This window comes from Xyrauchen texanus, chromosome 33 (assembly GCF_025860055.1).
Source record: "Xyrauchen texanus isolate HMW12.3.18 chromosome 33, RBS_HiC_50CHRs, whole genome shotgun sequence".
NCBI classification, from domain to species: Eukaryota; Metazoa; Chordata; class Actinopteri; order Cypriniformes; family Catostomidae; genus Xyrauchen; species Xyrauchen texanus.
The window spans coordinates 25,726,194-25,750,244 of NC_068308.1; the positions used below are offsets into that span (position 1 = coordinate 25,726,194).

Genomic DNA, 24,051 nt, shown 5'->3' on the forward strand with positions numbered 1-24,051 from the left:
AAAAGATCAGCAAATTTTCATCTCAAGCAACACAATTTGATTGCACTTTATTTTTGTGTCCTTGTTACAGTGTAATTACACAGGTAATTACTGATTATTACTAATTAACAACATGCACTTACTATAGATTTAGGGTTAGGGTAAAGGTTTGGTTTGGGGTTAGTTGCTTGTAATTATGCATAATTGAATGTTATTACTATAGTCAATAAATGTAATATTTGTAACAAGGACGCTGTAAAATAAAGTGTTACCCACAATTCTAGAACATTTATTTCATAAGAAGAAATTGTTTGTTAATTTTTAATGTTCTTTTATATTGGTATTTTAAAAGAGAGTCTGTTATTTGCGGAATACTGTCCTGTTCTCAATTCACTTTCACACATTCAGCAAAAATTGTGATATTATTAATACACGCAAGAACCAATGTGTGCAATTTCTTCACCTCTGCCTTTCTTCTGCCTTGTTTAAATTTTGAGCATGCACTGCAGCGTGAACTACACACAGCATGTAGCAGTGTCAGGTGCATTCTCGATGTGCTTATGTAAAAAAAACACGTCTCACACGCGCCAGTTTCAAATGGGGTAAATTATGAATTAACATTAACAATATTTCAGTCGGCCCATCACACAACACTATTAGATGATATATAAGGCACAAGAGATAAGAACGACTTGTATTGTGCTTTTCACCAGCCTATCACCATCCTCTCATCCCTCATCCCCCAAGCACTGAAAGTGTGGAGACCCTATTGTTCTTCTAAGGATTATTATTATTATTCTTAGGGCCCAAGCACTGAAAATGAGGAGGCACTATTCTCCTTCTAAGGATTATTATTATTTATATTAGGGCCCAAGCACTGAAAGTGCAAAAGCCCCATTGTTCTTCCTAGGGCAGGAACAATAGTCACCTACAGTCACCAAACTTAGTACATATATAGTTTTCACCAAACCGGACAACTTTTAAAATTATAGTCATTAGCTCCGCCCAACAGAAAGTCGGCAGCCGCTTCTCCCTGGGTAGACCAGAGTCAGACTCACGACTCCCGGTGGTCAGAATGCCCCTCTGCGTTCTCAGCGACTCGTGGGAACACTCCTCCGCCCCTGGCAGCAGCCCTACCGCTCCAGGCGGTCGGGGAACACTTCCCTCCTCCCCTCACGGATGGCGGTTTTTCTCCGACCCCTCCGCGTTTCTGGGGGATGGCAGGGCTCTCCTCCGCCCCTGTCAGCGGCTCCATTGCTCCAGGCGGTCAGGGAGTCCAGTCCCCACTCTCCTTGCGGACGGTGGCCATTCACCACGTCCGGGTGGTCAGTCTACTCCCTCCCCCGATGGATGGCAGCGGCGCTCCCCTGGGTGGACAGCAGTGTGTTGAGGACTCTGCGACGGGCATCCCTCCTCCTTCCCGGGCTTCGGAACCAGTGTAAAGTATTCAATGGAAAGGAATAGGCAAGAACCGGCTTGACGATATAAATTATATTTTAATGAGAAACTTAAAAGACACAAACACACACGACGGACATGTCCATAAACTTTCTCTCTCTCATCGCACCACCGTCTGTCATTGGCGTTTATCCCTCTCGGAGGCTTAATTAGCCTGATAAGGGACCGGGTGTGTATGATCACGACCCGGCCCCGCCCTCCGCCCTGCCACATTAACAAAAAAAATGTGAGCACCGTGAAATCGCACAGGCTAAACCCCATGTCAATCACTCTCACCTGTCTTCATCATTTGTGCTCACTTCTGGTTTATGCCGTATTTGATATTGTTGAAGCATTCATTTTTGTCAAAGATTACATTTTTCACCACATACATCCAAATGCAAAAATAAAAAAATTATGATTTGTTTATAGGCTATATGTGACACTGCTGAACAAAGCTGTACATTATGTTTATATAAGTTAATTATTCCAAGTTTTTTGGCAAGTAAACACCACAGTATTGATCTCTGAATTTGTTTATTGGTTTAAATTTAGCTAGAAGCTGGCACTTGTTTGTGTAATTGCACAGTCCTTTATGTTAATAAAAATATTTGTTTGAAATTGTTTAAAAACATGTTAGGGGCCGTTCACATGCTGTAATGCGTTTGTTGTTGTTGCGCTAAAATTACATACAGCGCCACAAAAGAGCAAAACGTAGGTGTCTCGACTCAGTTTAGTTTAGATTCTTTTTAACTTGACATGGCATTTAAAAATACGAACAAGCCATCAAAGATTGACATGGCATCTAAAAACACGAACAAGCCATCAAAGATGTCTATCTAGCACATGTTTACACTGAAATCAATTTTAAAACAGGACAAAAAACACGCTCTGTGTGAACGGCCCCTTAGTGTAGGACTGGAACGCTGTAGAAACGTTTGGTCACAATTGACTATTCTTTATTATTTGTTACTGCACATTTTATATTATAGAGTATAACATCATCAAAACTAAGAAGTAACACTAAAGTATGGAAATTATGCAGTGATCAAAACAAATTACATCAGAAACATCTATTTTAACTTCTTCAGTGTAGCCTTTTGTCTATTGCAGCTCTGCACACTTTCTCAGTCAAATTCAGGTGCATTCTGGGATGCTTTTTAAAAAATATTGAATAATTTAATATGCAGGAAACTTATTGACTACATTTCTTTAAATAAATAAATAAAACAAATAAATAAATAAAAATGTAGACATCTATAATTAGGCACAATTTATTTTTGAGTACAGAAATAATCCCAAATGTTTGCTCATACACCTTTAGATCAAAAGGTTTTAAGATTATGAGAAAAAAAACGTAATCCTCTGTGGTTGTGCAGGGTGGAGAGTGACGTCACTACTACTGAATTCAAATTCTTATTTCTAAGGAATTCAGGGAAATATTTACAGTGTTTCTTAGAAAGGCACAAATCGACCACAAATGAATGACACATGTTTGGAGTGATTTGGACCACATGGGGTGGAGAGTGACATCACAGCACCAAAAAAATAATGTCTAATATCTCAAACACTGAACCAGCACAAACGTACATTTTTGTTGCACAAACGAATAGTATAGATTTGGTAATTATTTAATTATATGGGCTGCAAACTTCACAGAGGTTACACACATCCAGTACGTAGTGGATTTAATCCAGTACGTCATTGCACTACAGGCTGCAGCAAAAACAGACTCATTAGGATCGTTTGAGATGACCCAAGTTTTGTGCAGAACAGATCACTGGTGCATGCTGGTTCGAAATCTGTCCTACTTGCTGTGATGTCATGAAGATGTATGTCAATAAATATCCCGCTAGTGCGAGGTGGCCGCAGTTGTAGCAGGCATGTGGCACAGTTACTTTTTCCGAGTTATGCGAACTGCAAGCTTGATGGGAAATGGCTAGTTGACTATACAACTTAATGCTAATTGACTTAGTCTCACTACTGTTCCACTCACCTTTGTTGGCAGAGCACTGCTGTTGGATCTACGGCGCATTTCAAGCAGAGTTCTCTCTCTGCACGCTGTGCAGTCCACGCCCCTGAGCAGCGTTGAACGTCCTTTTCAGGACACGTGTTTTTCAAGATGCCTTTCCGCCCCTGTGTTGTTCCTGGATGCGGTCGATTTCTCTCCAAGACCACAGCCACATACGCTGGCAGCGATCATACTGAGGCGGCGTTCGTGGATGGCTCATGTACTCATTGCGAGATCATGACCATTGCAGTGTTGCGGTCGCGGCTCTCCTTCCTCAAGGTGAATGCCACTTCAGCTGCCCCCTGCGTCGCTACTTCTTCCCACAGGATTGAGGACGACCCGGCTGGCGATAAAGGCGATATGGGGATAAAGACGGGCTCGGTTTTGCCGAGTAAATCCCCATGAACCACCCGCCCCCCGACACTCTCGCTCGATTCCTTCCGAGCTTGGGATGAGTGCGGCTCACCTCACAGCCAGCCGGCATTCTCCCTTGAGCCTCTGGACTTGTGTCCAGGTGTCTGACGCGGAAGACTCGACTGGGCTGCTGCCTTCGGGCCAGCCCGCCCAGTCTGAGGTGGATGTGCAGATGGCCAACATGCTTGCCCGGGCTGCCGTGAGCGTAGGCTTGGACTGGAACCCTCCGTCCTCCCTAAAGCCTTTGCGGCTTGACGACTGGTACCTCGGCTCTGGGCACCATTCACAGCCATGCCCCCCCTCGGTACCGTTCATCACGGAAGTGCATGGAGGGAACCTTTTACTGCCCGTAACTGACCCCTTCGCTCGTCTGCTCTCACTACCCTGGATGGCGGGGCAGTCCACAGGTACACAGAAGTCCCCCAGGTGGATAGGGCGGTTGCGATCCACCTGTGTCCTGAGAATGCTGCCAACAGGTGGGACTGCCCGGTACTTCCCTCCAGAGCCTGTAGGATGACGTCATCATTTATCTCCAAAGCCTACAGCACCACCGGACAGGCCGCCTCCGCCCTGCATGCCATGGCTCTCCTGCAGGTCCATCAAGCCAAGGAACTTAAAGATCTGCACCTGGGTAGTCCTAACTTTGACGTGCTGCAGAAAACGCGCCCCGCCTGCTCACCGAGGGCGTTCCCCCTGGGACCAAACAACAGGTAGCTCCGCCTCAACCTGGGCCCAAGCACCTCGCAGGCGGCGTATGCCCCCCGTCTCCAGGACCCCTTCCAGGACCAGAAAATCTCCGAAGTGCTCCTGAGACGGGCGACCCAAGACCACCAAGACCACTCCATCCCCCGGTGGAGGGCCGGGAGGAGAATCCTTGTTTTTATTACATCCATTTGCCGCACCACCTTCAGGCTTCGGTACCCACATTCTCAATAAATTAGCGATTTCCTCACTCCCTGGGTCATCCAGCCAGTGCGTGCCGTTCTCATGGCCCCCCTGGCCCCAAAACTCTACAGTCCCGGCTCCCCGGACGCAGTTCCCTCACCTCTGGCCCCTCGACTGCTCAGCCCCGGCAGGCCAGTGCTGACGAGCTATGAAGACGCCTCTCTAGGACCTCTTCCTCAGTCTCTAACCCGCCCTCTGCTGGGTGCGTGGAGTAAGGTAAGTGCTTTGAGTCTTTTCTCAGCACCCAAGCCTCAGGACACACTTCTGCCTCCCGATGCCCTATTACCTGCTCCCCCCCGCCGCGTAGCCCCACCCGGTGCATCAAAAGTGATCGTCCCGTTACTGCCCCTCGCTCAGAGCTTGGATTCCTGGCTTTAACTTTCCAATCCATCGCGCTGGCTGGCCAGGACCATCCAACTCGGCTACGTGATTCAGTTCGCCTGGCTCCCACCTCGTTTCAACGGCGTTCGCTCCACTTCTGTGAGTGACCCTGCTCCTCAAGGATGCGATAGAGCCCGTCCCACCAGCCGAGATGGAGAAGGGTTTCTAGCGTTGCTCCCTGGATGTTCTCCTACCTAGCCTTTCAGTGCTAGAATTCAGTGGAGCAATTTGCGTCCAGACCCACTACGAGTCACAGGTGCTCTGTACTGGGGTCGGGCTCCACGGGCTTAGTTCCCTTTTCAGGCAAACTCCCCATGACGTATTTCTATGTATACAGCCCCGCTGCCCTGGCCGCCGTGCTTGTAGAGTCCCCTCTCATTAGGCTGGACCTTCCATCGCGCCATTTCCCATGTACAGCTTCATAACCCTCGTGGTGTTTTTGCCACATGTTACCTCCCCCTAGACTGGGCAGGACGTGGCCTCCACAGGGTCTTTTCCCCCTGAAAGAATAGGACCGGGAAAGACCGCCTTCCCCGATGCATTTCATGACGTTTTTAAATGTAATTTGAAATCAAGTATGTGAACACTGATGATATTTTTGAATTAAAACAAAGCATTTGTTTTTTTAGCCACACTCAAACGGCCCACCTCATGGCCAGTGACCGTTAACAGGTTTAAAATGGATGTTTAAGATGGACTCTGTAGCACCCTCATTTTCATCTACATCACCAAAATTAGTACGTATATAGTTCTCATCAAACTGGAGATATTTCATAATTATAGTCATTAGGTCCACCCAGCAGGAAGTCTGCCTCTCTGGATTTTTTAAATATTGCAGTCTTTGGTGTCCTGGGTAGTTCAGCGAGTAAAGAGGCTGACTACCATACCTGGAGTCGCGAATTCGAATCCAGGGCATTCTTTGTGACTCCAGCCAGGTCTCCTAAGTAACCAAATTGCCCCGGTTGCTAGGGAGGGTAGAGTCAAATGGGGTAACCTCCTCGTGGTCACTATAATGTGGTTCTTACTCTCTGTGGGGTGCATGGTGAGTTGTGCGTGGATCCCGCGGAGAATAGTGGGAAGCCTCCACACGCGATATGTCTCTACGGTAATGCGCTCAACAAGCCACATGATAAAATGCGCAGATTGATAAATAGCGCAGATTGATGGCCTCAGAAGTGGAGGCAACAGAGATTCATCCTCCGCCACCCAGATTGAGGCGAGGCACTACGCCACCATGAGGACTTAGAGCGCTTTGGGAATTCCAAATTGGGGAGAAAAGAGGAGAAAAATATTTGCAGTCCCTGAACTTATAAATACTCCTCCTAGGGAATTCATGAGACTCACCACTGTAAAGGGATTAATGGAAAGGAGGAGGCGAGAACTGGCTTGACAATATAAATAATAGTTTAATAATAAACTGAACCAAAAAGACAAACACACACACACACACACAGATGTCGGGCAGCTGCCCATAAATCTCTCTCTCTTTCTCTCTCTCTCGCACTGCCATCTCCGGTCGGCCTTTATCCCTCTCGGAGGCTTAATTAGCCTGATGAGGGGCTGGGTGTGTAGCATCACGACCTGGCCACGCCCTCTGCCCCGCCACAACCACATTTAGACAATATTATGCCAAGACATTGAAGGATATTGAACGGTGTTGCCATGGCGTGGCATTCAATTAATATCAAAAATGGGAAACAGGAAGTGTCACATATCTTATTTGTGGAATGTGTGATTTAGATCAAAATTGAGATGTATGTTTAGTCTTGGGGCTAATGAAATGGATTTTACTATTTTGGGCCACGGTTATATCACCACCACCTGGCAGCATTATTTGAATGTGTATAGGCATAATACATTTTTTACGTATTTACCCTACTGGTCAAATGTTTTGAAACACTTAGTCATTCTTTATTATAATTTTTTTCTTTACATTTTAGAATAATAGTAAAGTCATCAAAACTATGGAATAACATAAATGGAACTATGGGAATTATGTTGTGACTAAACAAAATCCAAAATAAACCAAAACTGTGTTATATTTTAGCATTTTCAAATTAGTCACCCTTTGCCTAGAATTTGCAGACATTTCTCTTGACATTTTCTCAACCAACTTCTTGAGGAATCACCCTGGGATGCTTTTTAAACTGTATTGAAGGAGTTTCTATCTATGTTGGCACTTATTGGCTGCTTTTTTATTATTTGGTCATCAATTTCAAAAACTTGTTTTTATTATTACATTTTAGTTTTAAAATTAAATAAATTAATATGGTGGTACAATTATAATTTTTTTCAACAAAACTAATTTCAAACAGTGAGCATACACATTTAGATCAACAGATTTTTAAGATAAGGAGAAACATTTCAGTCAAGTGTTTCAAAATTTTGACTGGTAGTGTATGTAATACAGAAAGTATACACTTAATTACAGAACAATGTTGGCATTGTGACAAATGTTCATTCATTCAGATTCTTTTTCAGTGAAGTGTAACTTTTCATTCCATTTTCATTTTATTTTTTAAATTAAACTTTTTACTTGATATGAAGATGAAAGAAAATGCTGTTAATCAATGTTGTTTCAAATGGGGGCATGGCCAAATTAATTTAAGAACCATTGTTCTAGCTCATCTGGCATTTGCTATTGATTAATAAACTAAATTTAAGTTGGGCCAACAAAAAAAAGTATTAAATGAAACATTATTAAATTGGGTTTGACGAACCTAATCCATCCATCCATCCATCGTCAACCGCTTATCCTGTGTACAGGGTCGCGGGGGGCTGGAGCCTAGACGAACCTAATGAAGTTTAAAATTTTTAATTTTACCAAATTTAACTAAATTATGTTGACTCAAATAAACTATTACCTCAATTAAATTGCTTGTAAAAATATACTCAAATTAAATTAAGTAAGGGTAATGACTACATATTTTGAGTGTGTTGTCAAAAGCATGACTCGCATACAGTATATGATTGCTTTAATCATTGTGGCTGGAAAGACAACAAGTGTGAATGTACTGTATTGAGATGTATATGGCTGGACTAAAGGTAAAAAAGCAGGTGGATATATGGAGGTTATGTGCAGGTTATACACAACTACATTAACTATGTGCACTTGAAAGACATTTACTATAGTAAAGTAAATGGCATTAACAATAGATAGATCGATCGATCGATCAATCGATATTTTGCAGTGAAGAACATTATATTAAAATTTGTGCCAATCTTAAATTTATTCCAGGTGTATCAACGGTAAAACATGCACTCATGTAGACAGATTACAACTGATATAAATAGATCAGACACTGAGAGTCTCCAAAATAATAATACTGCTCTCATAATATGTTGAAAAATGTAAAAACAATCACAGCTTGTTTATTTGTTAAGTTAATTCAAAATCAAAATGCACCCTATAATCATTAGAAAGTTGAGGCAGAATCTGGAGCCCAAAAACTACTACACATAGACAAAATGAGCTCACATAAACTTCATCCACAGAATGATAATTATTTCCTGAGTTTATTAGAATGTCACTGTGCATAATAGGCATTCCAAAAAAATATATACATTCTGAAATTTGTGGGATGACAGTTAAAGAAATAGTTCATAGTTCCTTTTTTCATAATATAAAAAAGTCAGAAACCAAGAAATAAAAATTTAAAACTTAGAGAACTTAACCCCACTTGACCACAACAAATGTTTTGCTTTCATTTTTCAATTAATTGAAAACTGAACAGATAATAGAAGGAAGTATCAAACAGTGAATGACATCACTGTCATGATTACAAAATAACGACATCTAAATTCCAAAGATTCTTGTTTTTCCTATGTCACAATAAGCTTCCATTGTCTAACTTGAACTTTAGGGCTACACTGAAAGAGGAACCATTGCAGTCAGCAGAGCAAGGCAACATGTACAATTTTCTGAGTTCTTGCCTCAAACAAGCATTTGAGTAGGTTTTTATTTTTACCTCCCCAAATTGGAATGCCCAATTCCCAGTGCACTCTAAGTCCTCATGGTGGCATAGTGACACACCTCAATCCGGGTAGCGGAGGACGAATCTCAGTTGCCTCCACTTATGAGACCGTCAACCTGCGCATCTTATCGCGTGGCTTGTTGAGCGCGTTACTGCGGAGACATAGCGAGTGTGGAGGCTTCACTCCATCCACCGTGGCATCCACGAACAACTCACCACGTGCCCAACCGAGAGCAAAACACATTATAGCAACCACAAGGAGGTTACCCCATGTAACTCTACTCTCCCTAGCAACCGGGACAATTTTGTTTGCTTAGGAGACCTGGCTGGAGTCACTCTGCATGCCCTGGATTCGAACTTACGAACTCCAGGGCTGGTAGTCAGCAACTTTACACTTGAGCTACCCAGGTCCCATTTAGGTAGGTTTTGATTATCTGTCTCTGGTAGGCCACATGACCCACGTTAGGAAGTGATGGACATTGCCAGGAGGAAGACCTCTGTGTCCCTGCACCTCTAAAAATACCCTGTCCTTTGCAGCAGTATCTGTACACAGTCCTGCAATGTTTGGAGCAGACACTAAATCAACATTACACATTATTATAGCTCTTCCCTTAGCTTTAAATATTGATTCACAACCACTGACCGTTTGACTGCTCTTTATATAATATAAAGATAATATTCAATTTCTGAATTTTTTAAAATAATTATAATCCAGTTATTTAATTGAATGGACTGGTGTTTAAATGTGAATACAAACCAACATGTTGATGTTTTAATCAAACAAAATTACTATAATTAATTATATACTAACACATGGCTTTGCCATGACATTCTGCCAAGTATCTATAATGTAAAAGTCAATATTTACTTTTTGAATAGTGAACTGTCACTTTTCTATGTCTTTGCATGTTAAATCTAGCTAAATTAATAGCTAGTGACAATAGCATGCATTTGCATGGTTTTGCATTACTATTACAGTAGGTCTTACTTCCGGCCTAGGAAGTAACTGAACAAGTTGCATTCAAATCAAAAGGAAGTACACATACAGTACAGTGTTCCTGGCAATATTATATTCACTTTGATAAAGTTTTAGTAAAATTACTCTCTTGATAATGAAACCTCTTGATAATCTTGACACCAAACTCTTTCTATCACTGAGTTTGTCATAAACCTTATTTGTCTAGACAGTGGGCTGTTTCATCTGGTTCTGATCCTAAAAGGATCCAAATCAATACATCTCATATATTCCAGAACCTCTTCCAGATCATGTTGAGCTTAGCATGAGATACTCCTGGCAGAACAATTCCAGGATTATGAACTGTTATGAGCTCTGTATCCAAAAGTAAGAAGAATGGCACACATTTCCATGGAATCCCTGGTTTGGCTCAGTAATGATTGGCATGTTTTTCAAAAATAGCAATCATCAATCAAATTAATTTATATTTGCACACATTTTTCAAACTTTCTGTCCTGAATGTGAAGGAAAATGTGCAGAATTATTTTGATTTAAATATAGTAAAATGTATTAAACGAAGCAGAGCAATACACTCCATTCGTTGCTGAAAGCAAAATAATATTAGCCAAAATATTAAATAAATGAAAACCCGAAGGATCAGGGATATGTGCAGAACTCGATGGGCATTTCAATTCTGTACAAAAGCTGAGCTTTCTGCATAGATTTCTTGTAGGTCTAGTGATAACAACTGTAGAGGAGAGGGCTTTGAGAATTAAATCAATGTAAAATGTTCAGTGCAGAAATGTTTACGTTTTTAGGTTTAAGAGAAATTCAGGATAACAGTTTACCACTAAATTGAGAGTAAGATACTGTATTTTGTGCCATGGGTGTAACGGAAAAAACAAAAGCAGGAAAACTGATTAAAGGCAAATAATGAGAATCAGCAATTGGAAAGCCCATGGAAAAGAATGTGGAGATGTGCAGTAAAATCTGCACTGACTATTAAGGATGACTGAGAGAGTTGGACAGAGGCAGTAGTTGAGGTAAAAATGCATTATTCATTTACAGCCATTCTGCCAACGTTACCTAATTGAAGACTGCAAACAAGTAGTTGATGCACAACATATCCGTGACCTTTTTTTTCATCAAGATTTTAGGTTAAAATATATATGAGTGTATAATAAATTACTATATTGTGGGTGCAATGACTAGTCACCATTTCCTTTATGTTTTCATTTGTTTTTATCTCCTTTTTGCTTTCATTGGTTCATCTTAAATGGTGCTGTGGTGTGAAAACTGCCATCACTCAAACTGAGAAAAAACACTTTAAATGCTTTGGCTTTAGAGTGGATTTTTTAGTTACTACACTGTACACATTTCATTTTCAGTGAATCTGAGCATAATTGAGCAAATTTCATCTGTTACAGGACAAATCATTTCCTAAGAGACCCATTTTTGTCATAAGAACTAATGCTGACAAAATGTGTAGTTACTAACAAAACGTTGTTTAAAATGTTGTTTAGACTGAGTGTAGCATGTAATAACCCAAAAGTATTTAATGTCAACTACCCAATCATAGCCCAATGTTTCGCTGTCAAGAAACACAAAGCTATGCATTTGTTCGCTATACATGGCATTGTTGCATCATAGAGTATAACTCTAAGTCAATGGTGTTGGAGTCTATAGATGGTATAAAGGTTAGAGGTAATGGAAAGTAATCATGAAACAGGTTCACAGAGGACCTGTTCACAGAGGCAGCTTACTGACAGACCCAGGACAGCTGGCTAAGTTTATGAGGCCCGTTGCTCTTGTGTGCATGCTAGTAAATACCTTTCTAGTGAACATGATTTCACATGCTGGCATCTTATCTCACGTGTGTATGAACACTTGTGAAAAAATCCATTGTTCTGCATTAAATATGATCTGTGCCTCTGGGTGCTTCTGGTTTGGATACTGATTACTATTTACAGGAGTATGGATTACTTCTGTTTCCCCATTGATCCATGCTTTGTAAATCTGTCAGAATTTCCCCTTGACGAGGACAGTGGTAAATGTTACTCTGATATTTGAGGTTTAAAGGCCTATTCACACAAAGACCCAGTACACGTTGTGAACAAGATTTCAAATAGATTGATTCGTATGGACCAGGAACACTCCAGGAACAAAAATTCATCCAGAAAAAAAGGATGGTTTTTTAAAAAAAAATTGTTTTAATAAGCATTAAAATAAAAATCATCATCTACATTTTGTAAAGGAAAAAAAAAAACTTGTTTCATAGAATGAAAGTTACTACACTTTTACCTGCCATGTTCAACATTTCGCCTCAGTTTCCAGGTTAAATTAAAGGAATAGTTCACCCAAAAATAAATATTTGCTGATAATTTTATGCTCAGGCCATCCAAGAGTTTCTTTCTTCATCAAAACAGAATTTAAGATTTTTAGGATTTCATGTCAGGCCTCCTCCTTTAAACAATGCAAGTGAATGTACTTTTGACGGTCCAAAATGCCTATTTAGGGTGCATCAAAATAATCCACAGGACTCCAGTCGACAAATAAAGTTTTAACTACAACGTTTATCTGAACATTTTACCCCTGAATATTTCAGACCATCGAAAGAAACAATTTGAATTAATCGGCTGTGCCCGTGCTGTTTTTCCAGCGAACTCAGGTATGTGTGAAAACTTTGTCATTGTCAGACCTCCCTCAGCGCTCCGTTCCTCAGCACCCGAATTTCTAATTCACCACACCTGCACTCAATTCACTCGCTCATCACATAAATATACATAAATAACTCACCTTCACCACTTCACTGTCAAGTCTCACACAAAGGACCCGCAGTGTTTATTTACCTGTCTGTATTTGCTCTTGATCTTTGTTGATATCTTTTTTATTGTTTACGCTGTTGTTTCACCTTTTACCTCTTCTTCAGTTTGTGAAGCCTCTCTTCTGTGATATCATAGATTTCACGGTGTAAACCTTGTAAATCCTGTGAATCTTAGTAAACCCTCTTGCACTTAGTTTCACTAACTTCAACTTGCTGGTAGGGGTTCTAAATTTTGTAGCTAACCTGATAAAGTGTGATAGAGTGTTGGACTCTAGGCAAGCTGAGATGTGAGACGAAAGTGTGATGGAAGCAATTTGAAATGACATGGTTGCTTTGGGAAAATTAGCTTTCTTTTAGAATACTATTAGTTAGATTTAGGTGTTGGATTAGGATAAGGATGTCTGTTTTGTTTACCTCTCATTTGCTTTTACAACACTATTGGTTAGGTTTAGGTTAAAGTTTTAGGTAAGAGAGGTAAGTTTTACTCAATGAAAACAACATCTAATATTCACCTTAAAAACCTTGTCTGATTACACCACCATTTCACTTGCTTTTGGCACCCCCGGCTGAACATTTCACAGGGAAACGTGTGTAATTAAGCATGCCATGGTCATGTAATGTTCACGAGATCAGCCTGACAAAAACAGACTGACCAATGTGATAAGCGCTTTTGGTCAAATGTTTCTGAGCAGTTGCAGCTCTACAGTGCACTGTACTGGTGCAGCCAAAGTTATTTTACCAACTGGCAAAGAAAATCTGGAACAGCAGTACTGGATGCACAACTTAATGTACTCAGTGCACACTTGCAATGATTATGTATGTAACACATATACAAATATTCCCCAGCACTATATGGGCTTAATCTTACATGTGTTAAATATGTTTAATTAATCTTGTGCATAATCTTACATGTGCTAAATATGTTCTCTAAATAATCTATATAGCCTCATGCATTAAACCATTCACAGGGGGGTTGGGGGCTGCTCAGACCAAACGTGCTCTTGCATTAAAAGGACATGTTCTTGCAGCAAAAGAACAGAACGCAGGTGTATCAGGATGCATTTTTTAAAGTTGCACTTCTTTATACACCTCCAGAAACTTTGTGGCCTGTCATCTGTGATTTGTTTAGGCCTATGAGAAAAGAGTCCCATCACCAATTGTCTCCCAGAAGGCTTACACTTAACTTCCATTACTCGCACAGGACCTAGAAAGTTTTAAAGCACACATCTGCACTAATGGCTTTGAGAAGTAATCAGTGCAACCCAGATCCCTTCAGTCTTTATCCTGTCAAATTGTACAGGAAATCCTGCATGCTGTGCCAGAACGACCAGCTACTTCCCATAACCCGTAAAGTCTCTCCTCATCCACACATTGGAAAACATATTTGTTATTCGACCGAAAAAACATTACAGACTTCTTGTCTTTTGATCTATCAATTTGATCCTATCAAATTGTGCAGAAAAGCATTCTGTAAAGCTATGAACGTTACTATCCTCTTGATCATTCTGATACCCAGTGGAGGTTGAAATAGAACCCACGAGAAGTTTATATGAAAGCTTTAGTGATTTAGTGCTAAAGTCTTTGGCACTGTAAAACAGTTATACAACAGCTGAACTGCACTGCATTCTTTCATGAGTTAATGATTTATGTGCTTGTAGTTTACAGTACATTCTTTCAACTTTTTTCCTGTATATTTAAAGATATTAATGATAAATCTGACTCTAGGTTGCCCATTTAAATGTTGTGTGGGTTCTTTCATTCATCATTCCAAAAGCATGCTGTCCCAAAACAGGAAAAGCTACAACTAACAGTCCTCAACTCAATAATATGTCAATTTTATGAACATGATTACAGTATATAAGACAAGCTACATCCATAAAGACTTCTAGTTTTTTTTAATTGAAGAAACATGATGAAAAGTATTTATTCAAATTGATAACTTTGTGAATGTTCTTTAGAGCATGACGAAGCCTTTGAGAGAAGGGCGTTACAACAGCAAGAGTCAGATGAGAGAACAGGGATTACAAAGATTAACAAATGAGGGAGTAGAGGTCAGAGAGACACATTAAAAAAGGCTATAATAAATATAGCTGCAAGCAGCAATATCAGGGCCAAGCACCAGCATGGCAACCACTGCATAACACTTAGCACAACCCAAAGAACATATAGATCAAATGATTAAAAAAAAACAATATTTAAAGGAACCCAAGGATGGGTTTTAACCTGGAACTTTCTGTTCAAAGATCCAATTGATAGTCCATTGTACTACAGAGGCACAATGCTGACAGTCACCAATTGGACATAACAGGCTGTGAATTAGCACAACCACAGTTGCCAGAGTTAGCTTTGTATTTGCATTAAAGTTGAGTACAAAATTGTTGCTGAGATAATGTTTTTGATACATTAAAGTAGTTTAAATTAAAGCAGGAATTTGACAACCCTGCATTGGAGTAACCCAAATGTCAACAGAAGTAAATAAAAATTTTAAAAGCATTCTTAAACCCTTCTGTGCCATAGTTCAATGATCTTACCAATAGGCCACATAGATTGTATATCTTAACTATGCCAAAGAGAATTTCCAAGCTGAAAGTATGAAAAGATAGCTTAGAAAATATTGTTAAAGCAAAGCAATTTTGAATTGAAGCAGGAATGCTGCTGTTACGAATGAGGCAGCGAAGCAGACGAGGAGAGCGGATCTAAATGCAAGCTCATTTTATTAAAACAGTCAAATCAATAAAACACAAAGGAAAACCCTCAATGGGGAAATAAACATAAAACTAGGAACACGATGAAAACAAAAACTGAAAACTCGGGCAGGGAACACACACCAGGCTAACAACTTCTTCTTCTTCTTTCTTTACTGGCGGATTGCAAACAACTTTTAGGTGCATACCGCCACCTACTGTACTGGAGTGTGTATCATCATGTCACTTAATAATTAGTTAAATTCTATTCCACAACCTTGTGTCTTTTAAAAATTTAAATAGTGCCTCCCTGGTAATTCTTATATCCTCTCTCTCTCCTTCTGATCCCAGAATCCCTACCAGATTCCACTCCCGCCCTGTCTGCTGGACCTTATCTTTAAATACCCGTCTTTCCACCTCATTCAATGTACAGTACAATATTATGTGTTCAGCATCTTCTTTAACACCACAGTTCTCACATTTCTCACTTTGCCTTTTGCCCATTAAAAATAAAGTGCCATTTAGCCCTGTGTGATCCACCCTTAGCCTTGTCATTATAATTTCCTCTCTCCTGATTTTTTCCATGTCATTTTTAATACTGACAGATTTTTGTAATTTATAATATTTCCTTCCTTTCCTATCTTCTTCCCACCATTTCTGCCATATTTCAAGTCCTTTCCTCTTAACCACCGCTTTTCCTTCACCTTTCCCTAATGGAATTGTAACTGTTATTACCTTTAGTAATGCCTCTTTTGCCAGTTTATCTGCAATCTCATTCCCTTTTATCCCCTCATGTGCTGGTACCCAACAAAACTGAACATCTATACCACCCCAATGCAATCTTAACAAACTGTGATAGAGTTCTATTAGTAGATCTTCTCTGACCGATATCATTGACTGAATACTTTTTATGATAGCTAAAGAGTCTGTGCATATTACCACCCTGTCTGGTCTAACCTCTTCAACCCACTGTAATGCAATAATGACTGCTACTATTTCTGCTGTATATACAGATAACCGGTCAGTTAGTCTTTTGGATAATTTTATTTTAAAATCTGGAATATGAATACCAACTCCCACACATTCCTGTTTATTCTTGGCTCCGTCTGTATAAATCTTTAAATAATCAAAATAACTGTTTCTCATGTAATTGCTTGTATTAATTCCCACTTCCTCCATTCTCCATTCTCTTTTCTTTTCCATGATATTAACATCAATCTTTACTTCTGGGAAAAGCCATGGTGGTATATTACTTACTGGATTGGCCGTGGTGAAATCTAAGGCTTCCATTTCATATTCCCTCACTCTTTCTTCCCTTGTCCATCCAAACCCAAACCCCTGATATTTTGCATACTCCCAACATTCCTGAATTGTATCTTTGGTTGGGTTGTCATTCCCACTTCCTTTAAGTCTGATCCAATATGTCATCGCAAGTTTCTCTCTTCTTAACTCCAATGGTATCTCTTCTGCTTCTATTAGTATAGCATTAGTGGGGTTGTCTTAACAGCACCGATACATACACGTAATGCTCTGTACTGTAATCTTTTAATTTTTTCCAATGTTGTTTTTGCCGCTGCTCCATAAACTACACAACCATAATCAATTGCTGACCTCATGCATGCCCTATAGATGTTAATTAAAGACTGTCTATCTGCACCCCAGTCACATCCAGCCACAGCTCTCAGAAGATTTATAACTTTTTTGCATTTAGTTTCTAAATGCTTAATGTGTATTTTCCATGTACACCTATTATCAAACCATAGACCCAAATATTTGAATTCATTTACTTTCACCATTTGTTGTTCATATAATGTTAACTTGTCCAGGCTAACAACAACATTCAACGATTGACAAAGACAGAACAAAGAACCAGGGTATAAATACACAAGGACAGGATGATTACAAATGATAAACAGGTGTGAACAATGACACAAAATGGCAGTGATGACGGCAGGTGGATTGTGGGAAATGTAGTTCTAAACAATAGACTGGTGAGACACAGAACACAGGGCAGACAACAGGGGAACGTGACAGCTGCACTGTTGTACAGCATACATAGTAATAAGGACAACATCACAGAGGACAAAAATGTTGAAACCACTATTAACAGGAATCTAATTCACAACCTTTTGAGCCAAAGTCCAATTCTTTAACCAGTAAGCCATTCAGCTTAAAACAGCCAATCATTGCCAAAGACACATTCCAAGTACGAAATGATAGCTAATTAAAAATTGTTTGAGATAATTGCATTTCAATAGGCTGGTTAGCATGCTAACTGATTAGCATAATAGGTTATTAGTATGCTAAGCTAATGTTGTCTAAATATAGCACTGTGATCAAATAGCATTAAAAATGCACCGGAGAGCATGCTAACTAATTAGCATGCTAAGCTAATGGTGCCCAGTGGATAGCATTGTGATCAAATAGCCTTATGAGACAGAAAATTCTGAAATTCAGGTGATTCTGTCAACAAACTTCTCAATCCTTTCGAAAGATATCACTACCATATACTGTATATCAGAAGAACAACACTAAGACACTACAAAGACATCCACTACAATATAACATTAACACAGATCCACATGGGAATCAAACCCAAGGCCCTTAGAACTATAAACCAGTGATTTAGCACACTTAGCTGCTCATTTGACATGCCCATTGAGTGGCAAAGAGACATCCTAAGGTTTGAGTCAGCACACAAATGTGGGTTATATTTTCAACCATAAGTGGCACTGTCTCCTAACTGCTCAAGCATCAACAGGACATGATGTCGATGATGTATACCAGTTTTCCATGAAATCTTACAATGTATTTACAAGATATATAATTTTTTAATAATCTTCAAAATAATGTAGAGACAGTTATGGAGTAAAGTACAACGTACATTGTAAAGCACAACATGAAGAAGACTCAGTGGTCAACAGTAGTACAAAGTTTAAAAAAAATACAAAATGTTTGCTGAGAAACTTTCCTTACAGCCAAGTGAATTTGAATTCAAGCAGGAATTATGCAGTGTAGTACAGCATGCAGAGTACTAAGCACAACAAGAAGACTCAGAGGTCAACAGAAACACACATTTTTTAAAATTTTAATTTGCTGGACTCTAACTCTCAACCTCTTGAGCCATAACCCAATGCTTTAACCACTGGGCCATTCAACTGACACATCTCAATAATACCAAAGACACATTCCAAGCTGAGAGTACTTAACGATAGCTGACAATATCTTGATTTTAATGCTATGTGGTTTTGAATTCAAGCAGGAATTATTTAATGCAGCCTAAGTAGTATCAAGCTCAATATGAAGACTAAATTGTCAACAGAAGTCAAATTTTTAAATCATCCTTCACTGGACTTTAAAGCCATAGCCTGATGCTTGGCTAAATTGGCTATAATCCTATAATTGTTGAGAAAGGTCAGAACTGATAATAATTACAAGCAGATGTTTGGAAAATATAAGCAGATTTGATCCCAAAATACTAAAGTGGTTTTATAAATCGTGCTGTATACATGAATTTGAATGCTACAAGATAATCACTGATGGCGCTACCAGATTTAACCTAGGGAAATTGAAAACATGTAAATACAAAGGCATGAATAAACAGCATATGATCCGCAACAGCCTGAGAAAATACCATATAGTTGTGGCCAAAATTATTGGCACCCTTGGGTAAATATGAGTGAAGAAGGCTGTGAAAAATATATCTATTTTATTTTATATTTTATTATTTATTTAATTATGAGATTATTGGCACCCCTTGAAATTCTTATGAGTAAAATATATCTGAGGTATATTCCCATATATAATATACATTTTAGTACACCTGGGTGACAAGTAACATGAAATTGTTCAGCCATGACTTCCTGTTTCACAGGGGTATAAATATGTGTCAATACACAAGCCAATTTCCCTTAGTCATCCATCACAATGGGTAAGACCAAAGAATAAAGTCAAGATGTGTGGCAAAAGGTTGTTGAGAATGGGAAATGGGAAAATGGGAAATGGCTTTAAGAAAATAGCTAAAGCATTAAAGCAGCCCATTTCCACCATCAGGGCAATAATTAAGAAGTTCTTATCTCTCAACTGGAGATGTTAAGAATCGTCCTGGAAGAGGATGTGTGTCTATATTGTCTCCACGCACGGTGAGGAGTATGTATCGAGTGGCCAAATATTCTCCAAGGATCACAGCAGGAGAATTAGAGAGATTATTTGGGTCTTGTGGCCAGAATGTCTCCAAAACCACTATCAGACATCACCTACATCACAATAAGATGTTTGGGAGGGTTTCAAGAAAAAAGCCTCTGCTCTCAACCAACAACAAACTCTAGCATCTTTAGTTTGCCAGACACTACTGAAATTTCAAATGGGGCCATGTTCTATTGCCAGATGAAACAAAAATAGAGCTTTTTGGCAGTGAACACCAGAGATGGGTTTGGTGCACACAAAGAAGTAGCCAAATGGAAAAGTACACAATGCCCAGGTTAAATATGGTGGTGGATCTTTAATGTTGTGGGGCTGTTTTATTCCAGAGGTCCTGGACATCTTGTTTGGATACATGGCTGTAAGGGGATTAAAGGGAAAGGAGGAGGCTAGAACCGGCTTAACAATATAAATAATATTTAATTAAATAAAAAGACACACACAAACACATACAGGACAGCTGCCCGTAATTCTCTCTCTCTCTCGCCACCTTTATCCCTCGTACTCCCCATCAGACTGATTGGGGACCGGTGGGCATTGTTCCAGCCTGGCCCCGCCCTCCTCCACTCTACACTCCTCCTGGCGTTGCCTCAGGCCGGGAGCCCCAGCCATGACGTATACATCCCTCTCCAGGGGTTGGCCGTTCCTTAGCCCGTCTGCCGGCTGGTCATCCCCGCCTGGTGGGAGACAGGTGGGGATAAAAGGCAGACTGCCTTTATCCCTCGCGTTCCATCATGCTTATTGGGGACCGGTGTGCGTCGCTCAAGCCCTGCCCCCTCTCTACAATGGCTTCGTGGACTCTATAAACCTGATTGCTTCTGCCAGATAGCTTAATATGGGCCCTGATTGGATCTTCCAGCAGGAAAATGATCAGAAACTGACATCAGAATCAACACATAAATTGTTTACTGACCTCAAAATCAAGGTTCTGCCATGGCCATCCCAGTCCCCTGACCTGAACCCCACAGAAAACTGGAATTTGAAGGATCTGGAGAGATTCTATACGGAGGAATGGTCTCAGATCCATTGCCATATGTTATCCAACCACATTAGGCATTATAGAAGACTCAGAGCAGATCAAGTCAAATCAAGTCAAGTGGTTTTTATCATCGTTCAACCATATACAGTTAGTACAGTACACAGTGAAACAAGACTACGTTCCTCCAGGACCATGGTGCTACATAAAACAACATAGGACAAACCCAGAACCACATGAGACTACACAAACTAAATAACAAACCTATAAAAAGTGCACATGCAAACGTGAGCAAAAAGTACGGGACAGTACAATAAATTACACAAATTGCAGGACAATGGGCACAGTGAGAGACAGTGCAGCACCGACCAGTACACAGTAGTACAAAAAGATGACAGTTTCTAAAAATACCAAATGTTAACATAACATACTATGAGATAGTGTTCTATACACATAGCAGTTATTGAGGTAACAGCCAGGTATAAAGTGACTAATAATTAAAGTGCAACTCAGGACACGTGTGTGTGTCAGTCCAGTCTCTGAGTATTGAGGAGTCTGATGGCTTGGGGGAAGAAGCTGTTACACAGTCTGGCGGTGAGGGTCCAAATGCTTCGGTACCTTTTTCCAGACGACAGGAGGGTGAAGAGTTTGTGTGAGGGGTGTCTGGAGTCATCCACAATGCTGGTTGCTTTGCGGATGCAGGGTTTTTTGTAAATGTCTTTGATGGAGGGAAGAGAGACCCCGATGATCTTCTCAGCTGTCCTCACTATACTCTGCAGGGCTTTGCAAGTCCCAAACCAGGCACTGATGCAGCTGCTCAGGATGCTCTCAATAGTCCCTCTATAGAATGTAGTGAGGATGGGGGTTGGGAGATATGCTTTCCTCAGCCTTCGAAGAAAGTAGAGACGCTGCTGGGCTTTCTTGGCAATTGAGCTGGTGTTGAGGGACCAGGTGAGATTCTCCGCCAGGTGAACACCAAGGAATTTGGTTTCTGGAATTTGACGATCCGTCGAGGAGCGGTCAATGTTCAGCAGAGAGCGGTCACTCTGTGCTCTCCTAAAGTCAACAACTATCTCTTTTGTTTTGTCCACATTCAGAGACAGGTTGTTGGCTCTACACCAGTCCGTTAGCCGCTGAACCGCCTCTCTGTATGCTGACTCATCGTTCTTGCTGATGAGACCCACCACGGTCGTGTCATCAGCGAACTTAATGATGTGGTTCGAGCTGTGCATTGCTGAACAGTCATGAGTCAGCAGAGTGAACAGCAGTGGACTGAGCACACAGCCCTGGGGGGCCCCAGTGCTCAGTGTGGTGGTGGTGGAGATGCTGTTCCTGATCCGGACTGACTGAGGTCTCCCAGTCAGGAAGTCCAGGATCCAGTTGCAGAGGGAGGTGTCCAGGCCCAGCAGATTCAGCTTTCCAATCAGGTGCTGAGGAGTTATTGTGTTGAATGCTGAGCTGAAGTCTATGAACAGCATTCAAACATATGAGTCTTTTTATCTAGGTGGGTGAGGCCCAGATGGAGGGTGGTGGTGATGGCGTCGTCTGTTGAACGGTTTGGACGATACACGAACTGCAGTGGGTCTAGTGAGGGGGGCAGCTGGGTCTTAATGTGCCTCATGACGAGCCATCATTAATGTGCCTCATGACGAGCCGTGAGCAATTATCTTGGCAAAGGGAGGATGCACAAAGTATTGAATATAAGGGTGACAATAATTGTCAAACATATATTTAAAATATTTGTTTTTTAGTTTTTATATAAAACTTGTGTTGTGTTTGCAATTGTTTGATATCCATTAGAGAATAGATTTGTGTGAATATTTTGAATGAAAGAGCAAAAGGATAAACAGTAAAGACATATTGTCATTACAGCCTTCTTTACACATACATTTACCAAGGGTGCCAATATTTTTTGCCACAACTGTATGTGAGGATTGGTGTTTGACTGATAGATGTAAAGATTCTTAAAGACTCCATGATATTAAAATGAACTTCAGTGGCTTTTAGTAAGTGTATTGCCCTTCATTCACATTGGAATTTCCATTGATGTGTCCACGATTATCCAGCTAACTAGCACGCAATCTTCCTTAAAAGAGCCCCAAAAATAAATTTATAATTTAAACGTATAAAATAAATTTATAAATAAAAAGTTGCTTTAGATAAATTTGACTTTTTGGTTATTCTTAGAGGTGAAACAATAGTACATTGAGCTACATTTCTGTATTTTAGATATGCTCGTTACCACACCTCACTGCACATACTGTTCCTATCCTAACAGCTTTGGTTCATAATTGTTTTATTGAAATACATTCAAGTTTCATCTGACTTATAAAAACAGGCTTTATTGACTGTTGTTACAGCAAAGTGTTAATTTCTGTGGGTTTACAGATCACAAGGGTGCTTTTTCTACATTATTGTACATGAAAAATATATAATACTCTTCTGTTTATCACTGCAATCCTTATATTTATGTTCATTTAGAGTTTTGCTTGTGTTTTAGTCTGGCATACCATTAGTTACTGCAATGGCCTAAAAGGATATTTTGTTAGCTAAGATGTGTGAGTTTCCCAATCCCTTGTGAAACTGTCAATGGGGCACTGGATCACAGGGTCAACAGAACCATGGACTATCACTAAGGAAACAGCTTCACATTCTGTATTCCAAAGATGTAAGGTAACTACAGCAAAGACTCCGAGCAGTGGGATATATTTTATATGTTAATCGCATACTGTACTTCCAGGTTGTGCAAAGATACATTTATACACAATGACATTGTGTGCTGCTGACCCTTCCACTGTTTCCTTTTTGCAATTTCATTTGCATGTCCCAGTCTACACAGTTCTTTATGAAACACACAATGCTGATGCCCCACGACCTCTCTATGTTTGCACACAATGCAATGTCTTTAATTCATCCTCTGAAGTTTAATAAAACATCTCAGACAATGACAGGAACAAAACTATAGATAGTATTCAAATATCACCATAACACTGCGACACTGCCATATTGTGGGAAAAACAGTTTGTCTGGTGGTGCAAGAGTATTACTAAATACCATGTAAAGTGTAGTGTAGTATTTCAAGTTTGTTATAAACTATGAAGTTTCTATACTACACGCCAATTGGTAAAGGAAAAAAAAAACAAGTGAAAATTAGAGCGCTATGTAAGAAAAGGGCTACGTTGTAAGCCAAGATGAATAAAAAAATGGAGATGAGTGTATTCTAATCACGTCTTTAAAGGTAAATGTAGGAACTATATGGATATATCACCTG

At 40.1% G+C, this 24,051-nt stretch overlaps 1 protein-coding gene across 1 annotated transcript in view; it reads left to right on the forward strand.

Annotated features, from left to right (window-relative positions):
* LOC127626504 (urotensin-2 receptor-like) overlaps positions 1-24,051 on the forward strand; it is a 93,487-nt gene that overhangs the window by 3,584 nt on the left and 65,852 nt on the right. The gene's annotated exons all lie outside the window — the stretch shown is intronic.